The 14150-nt window shown below is 44.2% G+C and overlaps 2 pseudogenes across 1 annotated transcript in view; one reads left to right on the top strand and one right to left on the bottom strand.

Annotated features, from left to right (window-relative positions):
• The window catches only part of LOC150042096 (lysophosphatidic acid receptor 3-like), a 181658-nt pseudogene that overhangs the window by 86825 nt on the left and 80683 nt on the right, over window positions 1-14150 (bottom strand).
• The window catches only part of LOC150042100 (cytochrome b-c1 complex subunit 7 pseudogene), a 51656-nt pseudogene that overhangs the window by 3427 nt on the left and 34079 nt on the right, over window positions 1-14150 (top strand). The window lies entirely within an intron of this gene.

Raw genomic sequence — 14150 nt, 5'->3', positions numbered from 1 at the left:
GGCTAGGATTTTCTAGACAGGTATAGAAGACTTGAACCTGTAAACATTTCTTACAAGTGCAGTTTCCGTTCTTGTACATTTATTACTACTGTTACCCATGCCTCTAATTTATCCTCTGTTTTCCAAAAATGACTCATCCCTTTATCTTAAAGGGGGAGGGGGATTGATGGGCAGAAGATCCATGTTCTTTAACTTTTTCAAGCTGACTCAAGGGTGTTGTTTCTAGGGACCTAAAAGCTTAGCCTATTTTACGAAGGAGTTGCCAGGATTAGATATCAGGAACAACACAACATTTACCATCTGCACAAATCTTTTCTTTGGCTACAACAGTGTAGCTTACTTATTAGCACCCATTTGCAAAGGCATTTTCCTGATTGTCCGGGGAATCTTAGTTTCTGTGACCCTAACTATGCCTAAGTTATCTATATAAGCCAATATACAGATCAATAAGGACACAACCTCAGGTCCACAAACTTTCTTCCAGAATTTGTGGCTGGTGTCAACTCAGAATTTGCTCAGTTTGGGCTTTGAGCAAACATGGGATTCAGGATTGTAAACTACCCACTATTACAGATAACTGACAAGTTCCTGCCCAGTTATGGAGTAAATTGACATGGACAGTAGTAAGGCATGCTCACAAACTATTCTATGACCTCCCGGCTCATTACTTTTGAATGGCCAAGCACGAGTGACTCTAGGAGCTGACACCATCTCTGCCATCCAAGCAGAGGCTTTCTGCATCTGGATGCCTCGTTGCCTACCATCTGCAGGATTTTAGCTGTTGGTTTTTCTCTCCAATTAAAAACAGTTAACGTAACACAAGACAAAACACTTAATCAGACAAATCGCATGCGCATCCAGGCTGTAAACCTGAGGGATTTGGTGTCCCTCCAAAGTGTGGACTCCATGTCCCACTAAGACAGGAACTATCAGACAACAGACGGACACAACAACGCATCCGTCCTAAGGATAGTCCCCAGTACAGCCTGGATGGAGCTATCAGACAACGAGACGGTCTCAGACTTAACTTCTGCAGAATGGAGGCTGCTTAGAAATAACTCTTTACTGAAGTTCATTAAACTTCAAAATTCATTTAGGCCTCACAGGGCCCCGGAGGAGGAGGATTTTTAGGGATGTGTTTGTTTTACACTCAACTTCCCTATAACCCTTTAAAGTAGGTAAAAGTTATTTTGTATTTTCCACCCAAACTCCACACAGGACCATGAAAAAGTCTCGTCTATCCACTGCTGCTCACGCCTGTTATCCAGATCCTCAGGAGGCTGGGAGCTGAGTGTGGAGGTTCAAAGCCAGCCTGGGCATGAAAGTATGTTGCCGGGGCCAACCGGCAGCAAACCAGGGTTCGCAGATTGGGGTTCCTGAAATAGGGGACAAGGACTAGGAAGAAAAAGAAGAGAGACAGACACACTAGGTCCGGGATGTCCGCGGTCCAGGCAAAGACTGACTAGACTGCCGCGTTTATTTTCCCCTCCCCCTTCTTCCCTCCTCCTCTCCCAGGGAACCTCCAGGTGTTACATTCATATGGTAATTCTCAGGTCATTTACATAGAATAGGGCCAGAAAGCAATAAGACAATATAGCCATCGTCTGATGCAAGTCAAGGTACAGTTTGATTCCACTCTGGCTCCCAACATGTCCCCCGTTTTTTATTTTAAAAGAAACACAAGTGCAATTTTTACTCTTTTCTATACCCCTAATTTATCCTGTCACATTTTCCAAAAATGACTTTGGTCCCTTGGTCCAACGGGGATTTGATGGGCGGAGATTCAACTTCCGTGACTTCTTCAAGCTGACTCAGGGGCGCCGTCTCCACGCTTGACCAGGGACCTTAAGAAGCCTAGCCTGTTTTATCAAGGGGTTGCAAGGATTAGACACCAGGAACAACAATCTACTCCAAACTAGAAATCATACTTGACATTCAACAACTGCACAAACCATCCTTGGCCACAACAGCGCAGCCTACCTAGCACCCATTTGCAAAGGCTTTTTCTTGATTGTCTGGGGAACTAAATTTCTGCAACCTTAACAATGCTTCAGTTGTCAGATCTAAACAGATTAATAGAGACACAAGCTTCAGATCCACAAACTTTTCCTGAATTTGTGGCTGGTGTCAAAAATAAAAAAAATCGCTCAATTAGGACTTTAAACTACCCACTATCACAGAAGATTGACAAGTTCCTGCCCAGTTATGAAAGGCACGGGCATTAGTAAGGCATGCTTACAAACTATTCTATGACCTCCCGGCTCTGATTAATTTGAATGGCCAAGCACAAGTGACTCTAAGATCTGACACCAACTCTGCCATCCAAGCAGAGGCTTTCCTGTCCCGGTAGTGTCTCTCCACACAGGGATAAACATCCCATTGGCATTTCCCTTTGTTGGTTGCTGGATTTGAACTCAGGGTCTGGGCGCTGTCTCTCAGCTCTCCAGCTCAAGGCTAGCGCCCTGCCACTGTGAGTCCCGAGCTTGGTGCTTGAGTGCTTCCCCCCAGCTTTTCAGCTCAGAGCTAGCACTCTGCCACTTCGAGCTCCAAAGCAACTCTGTCCCAGCATCCTGCTGGCAGATTAGACACCACAGTCTCACAGGGACTTTGCTTTGCCCGGGCAGGCTCAAAACTGTGGCTTTCAGATCAATGAGTCTACAAAAGGCCACTTTACTCCAATTAGAAGCAACAAGGTGGTCAATACAGAAATAGTCTCTAAGCATGATCTTACCTGGAACTTGGTGAGGGCCAAACTTACATCTGAATGAGGATCTGCTGTCCTTCTCCATGGGCCTTCTGGAGATTGCTATAAAGTAACTTACAAGAGTAAGCTGAAATAGCAATTAAGCAATTACTTTGGTAGTCCTGATTTTCCTTTTTTCTCTTTCTTTAAACATTTAAGACAATTTCACTTTCAAATATTGTTTAGAAACCCATTTCCAATGTTCTTAAAACTTTTGCTGATACTGGCTTAAACAATCAACACCTTAGCCTTTATTTGCAATTGAAAAACCTTTAAGGGAACAAAGAACTCCTTCTGCCTTCAGGCCCCCTAGGGCTCAAGTCACTCCTCTTGCCTTTTAGAAAAGGGCTTTTTTTTTTTTTTTTTTTTTTTTGCAGTTTAGATTACTGTCTTAAACTCCAACAACAATTTAAACTCAAATAACAGTTTTTCCCTAATGCAAGAACTATAGACATCAGTGCACCAAAAGTCTAGGTCTGGACTTAGTTTCCTCTTTTTTTTTTTTTTTTTTTTTAAATACACCCAATAGCATGGAGAAAAACCTTTAAACATTCCTTTAAAATACTAATCACATTATCCACATTTTACCATCAGATTTGCAAGAAAAGACAGACAGGCAAAATTTCTGACGTTAATGAACAATTTCACATTTAAATCTCTAATACATGTTTCCAAACTTTAACTTAAAGTAATAAATCCCAAATTCCCTAACATCTCTGTGCTAAACAGGATACAATGTTTACAATGTAAACAGTTGTATGCCTTGCAATAAAATGCAGATTTCAGGATCTAGAAAAATATTTACCAGTTTTTCTTTAAGACAATGCAATAATCCTTTGAGACATAGGAAACATTCAAACCTACTAATTTTCTTGAAGTTTAGACTTAGATTTACCCAATTGCTTTTGTGTTTCAAATGAGCTCAACCATTGTTTTATACAGCATGCTGACAATTTAACCTTGAACATGTTCACTCACACCCATTCGTACACACATTCATACTCAAAGATCTTAAAGCGCGCAAAATTAATATCGGCCGTTCATTTTCCGGAAATTTTAGTACCATGAGGGTTTTTTTGTTGTTGTTGTTTTTTGTTGTTTTTGTTGTTGTTGTTTTTGCAAAGCTTATTCTTGGAGGTGACAACCAGGTTTTTTGTTGTTGTTGTTGTTGTTTTTGTTTTTAAACAAAGCTTTCTAACAAGGCAACTTAGCTGAAATTTATTCTTCCAGAGTTTGTTTCTGATATCAGACATATTACTTTTTGCAGATGAAAGTTGGGTGGGAGTCTTAAACCTAGGAGAACTAAGACAAGTCTGTGTCCTGTCACCAAGTGTCTCTAGACTGTCACTTCAGCAGGTTGTAGGAAAAAGGAAACTGAACGAAGCCTGCAGCTGCTTTGTCTGGCCTCTGCTCACCTCAGCTGCAGCGGATTGGGAGGGGCCATACCAGGCCCAGAAATGTTCAAATAAATAACAAGGATGTGTGCTTGAGTACGCACAGAAAAACCATAAGGATCCATACTTAGAAATGGTACCAATTTTAAAGACAAAACTGGACAAGGAAAAATATGTAACACGAACAAGACAAACGGAGACTTTTAAATAATCAGACATTGACATATAACAAGAAAATTGGACTCAATCAGATACACTTAACACAAAAAACATGAGCTCAAATGAATGTTTTCACCAAACAGTTATTTTTAGATTTAGACATGTCTTGCTGGTGGGACTCTCAGGTATGCCTTGTTATTGACAAGAAACTCAGAAGGGGAGGGGGGGTCAAGGCGTCCCTTGACCACCCAGGCCTCTGTTTTAGGCCCACAGTGCACCTTTTCAAACAAACAAACAAAAATAAAATAAAATAAAATAAAATAAAACGCTGACATACAAGGGGGTCGGCCGACTTCTACTTACCTCTGGAGGCCTTTGCTTTTCACCTGGGCATCTTTTACAAAAAAGGTTATTAAGAAGAGGGCTGGTAAAGACAAAATAATGTCACATATTAAATTGTGTAGAGTCAATAAATATGTTAAAAGGTCCCTACATAATAGTAAAAGGAGGAGAAACACAGCTCATATGAATGTGTGGAACAAGTGGATCAGTAGCAGTCCCGATTGACATGCACAAATAACTCAGGTCCTTCCCACGTCGCAGGATGCACCACTGGAGGGTTGGGGGTGTAGGCCCAGTGAGTCACTGCTTGGATGGCCACTGTCACTCTCCACGATCCGAACGCAGCGTTCAGGCAGCCAGCGGGCGTCATTTTCTCCTTGTGAAAAAACACATACATGCCCTCGACCCCAGGTTAGAACAGGATCGGGTCCATGCCAAGCACCAGTTAGGGGATCCTTCCATTTTACTAAGGCAAAAGGACGCTGCTCTCTTTTTTCCCAGAATCGCTGAGCAGCAGATAAATTATTTGAATCCAAATTCAAAAAATTTAAAACAAATAAAGCATGATTAAGTATATTCACAGGGGTAGCGGGATATGACTCTCCTTTCTGTATTTTAGCAATTTGATGTTTTAATAATCCATTAGCTCTCTCCACGATGCCTTGACCTTGAGGATTGTAAGGAATGCCTATAATATGAGTGATATTATAGGAATGGCAGAAGGATTGAAATGCTCGGCTTGCATAGCCAGGGCCATTATCTGTTTTTATTTGCGAGGGAATCCCCATCTCAGCGAAGCATCGAATGCAGTGAGAGATACAATGTTTAGTGGCTTCCCCAGCAAGGGGGGTGGCCAAGATAAAATTAGAATAAGTATCTACAGTAACATGAACATATTTTAATCGGCCAAATGATGGAACATGTGTGACATCCATCTGCCAAATGTGATTAGAAAGCAGTCCTCGTGGATTTATGCCTAAATGGGGGGCTGGTGAAAAAGGGACACAGTTGGAGCAAGTCTTAACTATTTGCCGCGCGGCTTCTCTAGATAATTTAAACTGTCGGCGCAAGGCTCGACTGTTTTGATGATGGATGGCATGTGACTGCTTAGCAAGTTCAACCTGAGTTAAGTAAACTCTGGTGGCTGAGTCAGTAACTGCATTGCCCTCACTTAAAGGGCCAGGAAGATTAGTGTGAGCTCAAACAAAGCCGAAAAAACAGGGGTGGTTGCGAGAACAAAGCAAAGTTTGTATTTGGCGAAATTGGGTCTGAATATTGGAGTTAGTAGTTCCAATAAAGGGAACAGTCTCTATGACTTGAAGAGCACGAATTACATATTGACTGTCTGAGTATAAGTTAAAGGGCTCGTCTTGTAACAGGACGAGTGCTTGTAAAACAGCCTCTAATTCCACCTCTTGGGCAGAGGAAAAACCTGTAACCCAAGATTGAGTTTTCCCATTAATGGTCAGAGCAGCCGTTCCATTTGAGGATCCATCTGTAAATACCAAAGCGGCAGAAGATAAAGGCGAGGCCTGTACTATGGAAGGAAATAGGAACGTATGACACGCAGCAAATTGGAGAAGTTTGTTAGACGGGTAGTGATGCAAAATTTTTCCCGTATAATTGGCCCAAGCAATGGCCCAAGGATCGCAATGGGCGAATAGCCAATCTTGTTGTTGTAAATTATATGGGACACAGATAAAATGAGGTTCCTGACCTAAATATTTACGGGAATCCACTCGGCACATGTGTATCAGATTAGCTACCAATTCGTAGTAGGGGGTCAGCACTTTGCCGGGTGTTGATGGTAGATAAAGCCATAAAAGTGGGCCATCCTGCCACAATACAGCAGTTGGGGAGTGAGAAGTAGCTAAAATGTAAACTCCCCAGGGTTTAGAATAGTCACAATAAGTCACTTGTTGCTGGGAAATTGCCTTTTCTACAATTTGGATGGCCTTCCTGGCGTCAGGATTTAATTCGCATAAGGATGTAGGGTTGGTATCTCCTTTTAAGAGATCAAAGAGGGGTTTTAACTCTCCTGTGGAGAGCTTTAGATAAGGCCGAAGCCAATTTATATCTCCTAAGAATTGCTGAAAATCATGAAGAGTTCTTAAGTGTGAAGTTTTTAATTGTATTTTTTGGCTTTTAAAATAGTGTGGGCCTAATATATGGCCTAGATATGTAAAAGGGGGGTGTTCCTGAACCTTTTCAGCTGCTATTATAAGGCCAAAGAGGCTCAAATCTTGCTTTAGTTGTCCAAAGGCTTGTCGTACGACGATAGGGTCAGAACAAGCCAACAAGATGTCATCCATATAATGAACAATATAAACAGAAGAAAATTTTTCACGAGTGGAAGAAATGGCTCTAGCTACAAAACTTTGACATAAAGTTGGGCTATTTGCCATGCCCTGCGGAAGCACAAGCCAGTGATATCGCTTCATGGGTTCTTTAAAATTAACAGAGGGGACGCTGAAGGCAAAGCGCTTATAGTCTTGAGGCGCCAGGGGTATAGTATAGAAACAATCCTTCAAATCTATAATAATCTTATAAGTATCCTTTGGGATTGCCATGGGTGAAGGCAAGCCAGGCTGTAGGGCTCCCATCAGTTCCATTGTGGCATTTATTTTTCTCAAATCCTGTAACAGCCTCCATTTACCTGACTTTTTCTTTATAACAAAAATTGGAGAATTCCATGGAGAGTTAGAAGGGGCCACATGCCCCAAGTCCAGCTGCTCCTGTACCAGCTGCTGTACTGCAATGATCTTTTCTAGTGAAAGAGGCCACTGTTCAACCCATACCGGTTGTTCAGAGAGCCAATTTATGGGATCAGCATGAGGGGGAGGGCAAACGACAGCTCCCTTCAAGGGATACCCTAATCCTTGTCTCGTAGGGTGAGACTGGGGTTGGAGTGGCTCTAGCTCCCCCTGTGCTGCTCGGCCTAGTCCCCTAAAGGGGAGGAGGCCTTGATCAAGTAACTGCTTAGTGACCGCAGCACTAGGACTAAACATATACACTCCCATTTTTTCCATGATATCACGACCCCATAAATTAATTGGCAGATGATCCAAGACAAATGGCTGAAAATGACCAGAGTGCCCTTCCTCATCTCTCCAAACAAGGATCGCACTGCTCTGCTGTGGGTCAGTTGCTTGCCCAACCCCCTGTAGGGAAGTCATAGAGGTTGTCAGGGGCCATTGGGCTGGCCAATGTTTTTTAGATATCACAGACACATCTGCTCCAGTGTCTAATATTCCTTTAAAGGGCTTTTCTTGTATAAATATAGTCATCTCAGGCCTCTCTTGTTTTATGCTTTGTACCCAATAGATATCAGAAGATCTAAATCCTCTCTGTCCACATGGGGAATTAGCAGTCTCCCCGGGAGGTAAAGGCACAAGTATTAGTTGTGCTAATTTTTGACCGGCTGGGATCGATACCACGTGTTTCGGGGCAGAGGCCATAACTTTGATTTCTCCAGTAAAATCCTGGTCAATTTTGCCAGGTGTAATCTGTATCCCTTTAAGGGCTGAGCTACTTCGCCCTAACAGCAATCCAGCCACTCCCGGGGGAAGGGGGCCGAAGACCCCCGTGGGGAGAGCTTGTGTCCCCATCTCTGGGGTCAATACTGAGCAGGTGGAGGAACAGAGGTCCAATCCTGCACTTCCTGGGGTGGCACGGAGGAGGCCGGAGACTGATTTTGGGGGGTTGTTAGAAGATGCACTTGTGGCCGAGAAGAGGGAGGGACTGCCCCATGGTTTTGCAGGGCCAGGGGCTGGCCCCTCCTCCAGTTTCCCGAAAGCGGGCGGCCATTGCGATCTGTTCTTGACCTGCAATCTTTAGCCCAGTGCTTCCCTTTACCACAGCGTGGACATGTGCCAGGTGATTTTTCTCTCTTTTGCCTGGCCTGGCGTGGGCATTGCGTCATCCAATGTCCTATTTGTCCACAAGAGAAGCAACGCCCTGGGGGTCTAGCATCCCGAGAATGCCGCTGACCTCTATATTTTAGAGACTCAGTAACAGTCTTTCCTTGAGGAGCGGCGGCTAAAGTAAGGCCTTGTACATGGGAGGGTCCAATATCAGCACACAGTGAAATAAAGTCCGTGATTCCTCCCTTATTCCTATGGGGTCTGATAGCCGCCTGACAGGCGGCGTTGGCATTTTCATAGGCTATGTGTCTAACTATAATCTCCCTTGCATTCTCATCTTGTACTAGGCGGTCTGCAGTCTCCATTAATCGAGACAAAAATTCTAGATAAGGCTCATTTGGTCCCTGTTTAACTTCTACTAGATTTTTTGTACGATTGGAATTGCGTAACTTTTTCCAAGCCTCTCTCGCCGCAGCATTTATTTGTAAATAGGCCTCCTTTGCATAACCCAATTGATCTTCGGTGTTTTTATAGGTTCCCTCTCCTAACAACTGATCAACAGTGTAAGGCAGGTTCTTAGACCTATTTGTTTCAATTTTAGCCCGACACTGTGCAGTGAACTCTGTCTCCCATAATAAGTACTCTCCCGCACTAAGGCATGCTCTGGCAAGCCGCTTCCAGTCATTTGGGCATGCAATACCAGCACACGCGGCCTCCAATATTACTTGAGTAAAAGGGGCAGTTGGCCCATATTGGGAGCAGGCATTTTTTAAATCCTGTAATAGTTTAACAGGAACAGGTTGATGGTATACTTGTTCATCATGATCAACTAAACTAGGGAAGCATCGAGGCCCTGAAATACCTTCCCTCTCTCTAGTAGCCTGAGTCAGGTTTAATTGCGATGCACTGTGCCTGGTTGTAGTGCCTGTTAAAAGGGACTTGTTGCTAGGGCCTTTAGGCTTGCCTAAAGGTTGAGAAAGGGATTGAGGCCGTAAGGCTGCAGCCGGAGGCGGTGGGTGTGAGGGGTAAGGTTTAGAATCAGACACCATAGTGGCCTGAGGGTCATCTTTCTTTCCTACTTCTGGGGGGGCTCTCTGCTCTGTCCCCATTTTCGATAGAAGATGTAGCATTTCTTCTAACTTCTTCTCTATCGTAGCCACCCGGCCCTCCAATGACTCATCATAACTTTCCTCCTTGGTATTCAAACCTGAATTCTGATACTCAATATCTACTGGTTGTTGTTCCCTTTTCAAGATCTCACTTGGACTCTCTTGGGCTGCGGCATATGGCTCAGCCTCAGGTTCTTCAGAAGGGTCCTTTAACTCATAAAGTTCCCTTAATTCAAGATTAAGTTCAGCATTTTCATGTAGAGGATCTATGTATTCACTTACTAAATTCCATACAGTAGCAGCCTCTACTGGGGTCTTTTCGGGGCCATATACATCATACTAATCTAGAATTCTTTTTCCTATCCGCTGCCAGGCTTTTTGGAATTCCTCCTCTATAGACCTCGGGTATGCCTCCTCGAGAAACTGTAGGAAGCTCTGAAGCACCCCTTTTTCCACCCACGTTCCGTGGGCTTCAAATAGGCCTGTTAAGATCGGTAGAAATAACCCATGGCTATTAGCTTGACCCATAATTTTTACTCCTGACTATACTCTCTTAATAGTCCTACGATGTGTTACTCACCACAGGGAGGGGTCCTTCACCTTCGTCCCAGATTTTCAGGTCCCTGTTCAGGCGCCAGATGCCGGGGCCTCCCGGCAGCAAATTGGGGTTCCTGAAATAAGGGGCAGGGACTGGAAAAACTAGAAGAGAGACAAACACATCGGGTCCAGGAGGTCTGCAGCCCAAGCAAAAACTGCCGCCTCGTTTATTCTTAACTCAAAGTTTTTATCCCTTCTCGAGACCAGGGCACTGCCAGGTGTTACATCCAGATGGTTAATCAGGGAACTGTTGGGGGTTACATTCATATGGTGAATCTCAGATCAATTGAACAGGAGAAGGCCAAAAAGCAATAAGACAATCAAGCAATTATCTGATGCAAATCAAAGTACAGTTTGATTCCACTCTTGCTCCCGACATCTCTCAGTAGCTCCAGTAGAATGTCACACCTCCTGCTGGGTGGCCTGCAAATTTCTGCACAGACTGGTTAGAGAAGCTTAACCCAAGGCCTCACTTTGGTGAATTTTTCCAGTGATTTCCTGATTGCTTTTCCTGAGCACACTTGTTTTTGCTTGCACCCCATTGGTTTTCAAGACAGTATAAGGCGAGACCCCAAAATAATTTACCGGGGTGACAACTTTTAGTAACCAGATTTCCTTTGAATGAGGCTAGGATTTTCTAGACAGGTATAGAAGACTTGAACCTGTAAACATTTCTTACAAGTGCAGTTTCCGTTCTTGTACATTTATTACTACTGTTACCCATGCCTCTAATTTATCCTCTTTTTTCCAAAAATGACTCATCCCTTTATCTTAAAGGGGGAGGGGGATTGATGGGCAGAAGATCCATGTTCTGTAACTTTTTCAAGCTGACTCAGGGGTGTTGTTTCTAGGGACCTAAAAGCTTAGCCTATTTTACGAAGGAGTTGCCAGGATTAGATATCAGGAACAACACAACATTTACCAACTGCACAAATCTTTTCTTTGGCTACAACAGTGTAGCTTACTTATTAGCACCCATTTGCAAAGGCATTTTCCTGATTGTCTGGGGAATCTTAGTTTCTGTGACCCTAACTATGCCTAAGTTATCTATATAAGCCAATATACAGATCAATAAGGACACAACCTCAGGTCCACAAACTTTTTTCCAGAATTTGTGGCTGGTGTCAACTCAGAATTTGCTCAGTTTGGGCTTTGAGCAAACATGGGATTCAGGATTGTAAACTACCCACTATTACAGATAACTGACAAGTTCCTGCCCAGTTATGGAGTAAATTGACATGGACAGTAGTAAGGCATGCTCACAAACTATTCTATGACCTCCCGGCTCATTACTTTTGAATGGCCAAGCACGAGTGACTCTAGGAGCTGACACCATCTCTGCCATCCAAGCAGAGGCTTTCTGCATCTGGATGCCTCGTTGCCTACCGTCTCTAGGATTTTAGCTGTTGGTTTTTCTCTCCAATTAAAAACAGTTAACACAAGACAAAACACTTAATCAGACAAATCGCATGCGCATCCAGGCTGTAAACCCGAGGGATTTGGCGTCCCTCCAAAGTGTGGACTCCACGTCCCACTAAGACAGGAACTATCAGACAACAGATGGATGCAACAATGCATCTGTCGTAAGGATAGTCCCCAGTACAGCCTGGATGGAGCTATCAGACAACGAGATGGTCTCAGACTTAACTTCTGCAGAATGGAGGCTGCTTAGAAATAACTCTTTACTGAAGTTCATTAAACTTCAAAATTCATTTAGGCCTCACAGGACCCCGGAGGAGGAGGATTTTTAGGGGTGTGTTTGTTTTACGCTCAACTTCCCTATAACCCTTTAAAGTAGGTAAAAGTTATTTTGTATTTTCCACCCAAACTCCACACAGGACCATGAAAAAGTCTCGTCTATCCACTGCTGCTCACGCCTGTTATCCAGATCCTCAGGAGGCTGGGAGCTGAGTGTGGAGGTTCAAAGCCAGCCTGGGCATGAAAGTATGTGACTCTTATTGTCAACGAACCACCCGAAAACGGGAAGTGGAGCTGTGGCTCTAGAGGTAAACTCATGTCTACAAGTGCTTGACCCTGAGTTCAAACCCCAGCACCCCCAAAACAAACCAATCCAATCCAACACAAAGTAAATTCTCCACAGCCACCAAATGTGAGCTGAACCTGTCATTTTCTACTAGGACTGGAACTCAGGTCTCTACACGGCTCTGCTCAGAGATTACTCGTGTGTGTGTGTGTGTGTGTGTGTGTGTGTTGAGTTTTGCCCCGGTGCTGGAATTTGAACTCAGGACCCTGTTCTCTTGCTTAGTTTCTTTTTTTCCCCCCTCAAGGCAGGTGCTCTGCCACTTTAGCCAAAGCTTCATGTGTGGATTTTTGCTGGTTCACGGGAGATAAGAGTCTCACAGGTTTGTCTACCTTACCTGGCTTTGAACCTCCATCCTCAGATCTCAGCCTCCTGAGTACTGGGGTGACAGACGTGGAACACCCACTGCTCCCTGCTCATTCTAGGGTTTTACACACACACACACACACACACACACAGACACACACACACGCACACTCAGCTGTGCTAAGGAAGCCTTGGTCTCTGGCCCAGGTGGACTTGGCAGGGAATCAACCGCCCCTGTGTGGGCGCAGGGCGCGGCTGCAGCGTGCAGAGTGACAATGTCCCATTTCCGCAGGAGACCAGGAGAGTGGAGACGCCATGGCCTCTGCTTAGGCCAGAAAGGGTTGAAATCCCCTCCCCTCCGCTCCCTCCCAAGGCCTTTTATTCTGCATGGTTTGCAAGGGAGCTGGAAGAAGCCTAAGAGCAGTGCTGGTGGCTCAGGCTGTCACCCCAGCTACCCAGGGACTGAGATCTGAGGATCACAGTTCAAAGCCAGCCTGGGAACTCCAGGAGACTCTTAGCACCAATGAACCAGCAAAAAATTGTGGCTCGTGTCAGAGCACCCGCCATGGAGAGACACAGTGCCCAGGATAGGCAAACAAACAAAAAGACATAAACCTGAGAAAGTGTTTAAAAAAAAAGACCCACATATAGTGTCTGAAATACAATCACATGCACATTGGCATATGAATTCTATATTATACACATATATTAATATGTTATATATTACATACATACATATATATGTAAACATGTGTGTATATAATATATGTTTTGTTTTTGCTAGTTCTGGGATTTGACTCAGGGTCTGGACACTGTACTAGACCTTTCTCAGGCTAGAACTCTACCACTTGAGCCACAGCGCCACTTCTGGCTTTTTCTGTGTCTGTGGTACTGAGGAATCGAGCCCAGGGCTTCCTGCAAGCTAGACAGGCACTCTACCACTAGGCAACACTTCCAGCCATAATCTAATGTATTTATAAAATATATTATGTATTATAAGTACATTCATACACACACATATGTGCGTGTGTGTGTGTGTGTGTGCTGGTGCAGGGGGACTTGAACTCAGGGCATTATGTAGTCTCATGGTGCCCTACCCTCTGAGCCATGGGTTTAGCGATCTAAAGACCCCCAGCCAGACAGGAAGCTTATCTGAAAATCCCCAGGCAAAAAGTAGCTGTGGCTTCAAGTTAGAATCACGTGGTTCACATTTCACAAAGACCAGCACATAGCTCGGCTTCTGGAATCTGCTCACCTACTTCTGCACCCATTATTTTTGGTAATCTTTAAAATGACAGATCACAGTTCAAAGCCAGCCTGGGCAGGAAAATCTGTGAGACTCGTATCGCCCATGGACCAGCAAAAAGCCAGAAGTGGAGCTGAGGCTCAAATGGTAGAGAGCCTTCTTCAGAAGAACAGCCAACCAACAGCACGAGTCCCTGAGTTCAGGGCCCAGAACAAGCAGACACACACACATACACCACACACACACACACACACACACACACACACACACACACACACACACACACACAAGTATATGACCATGGTACAAAAACAGAACTTCTACAATGCCATCCATTTCTACTAAGTCTA

The sequence above is a fragment of the Megascapheus bottae genome, chromosome 37 (genome assembly GCF_031878675.1).
Source record: "Megascapheus bottae isolate mThoBot1 chromosome 37, mThoBot2.hap1, whole genome shotgun sequence".
NCBI lineage: Eukaryota > Metazoa > Chordata > Mammalia > Rodentia > Geomyidae > Megascapheus > Megascapheus bottae.
This window is presented reverse-complemented; position numbering and strand designations above follow the sequence as displayed.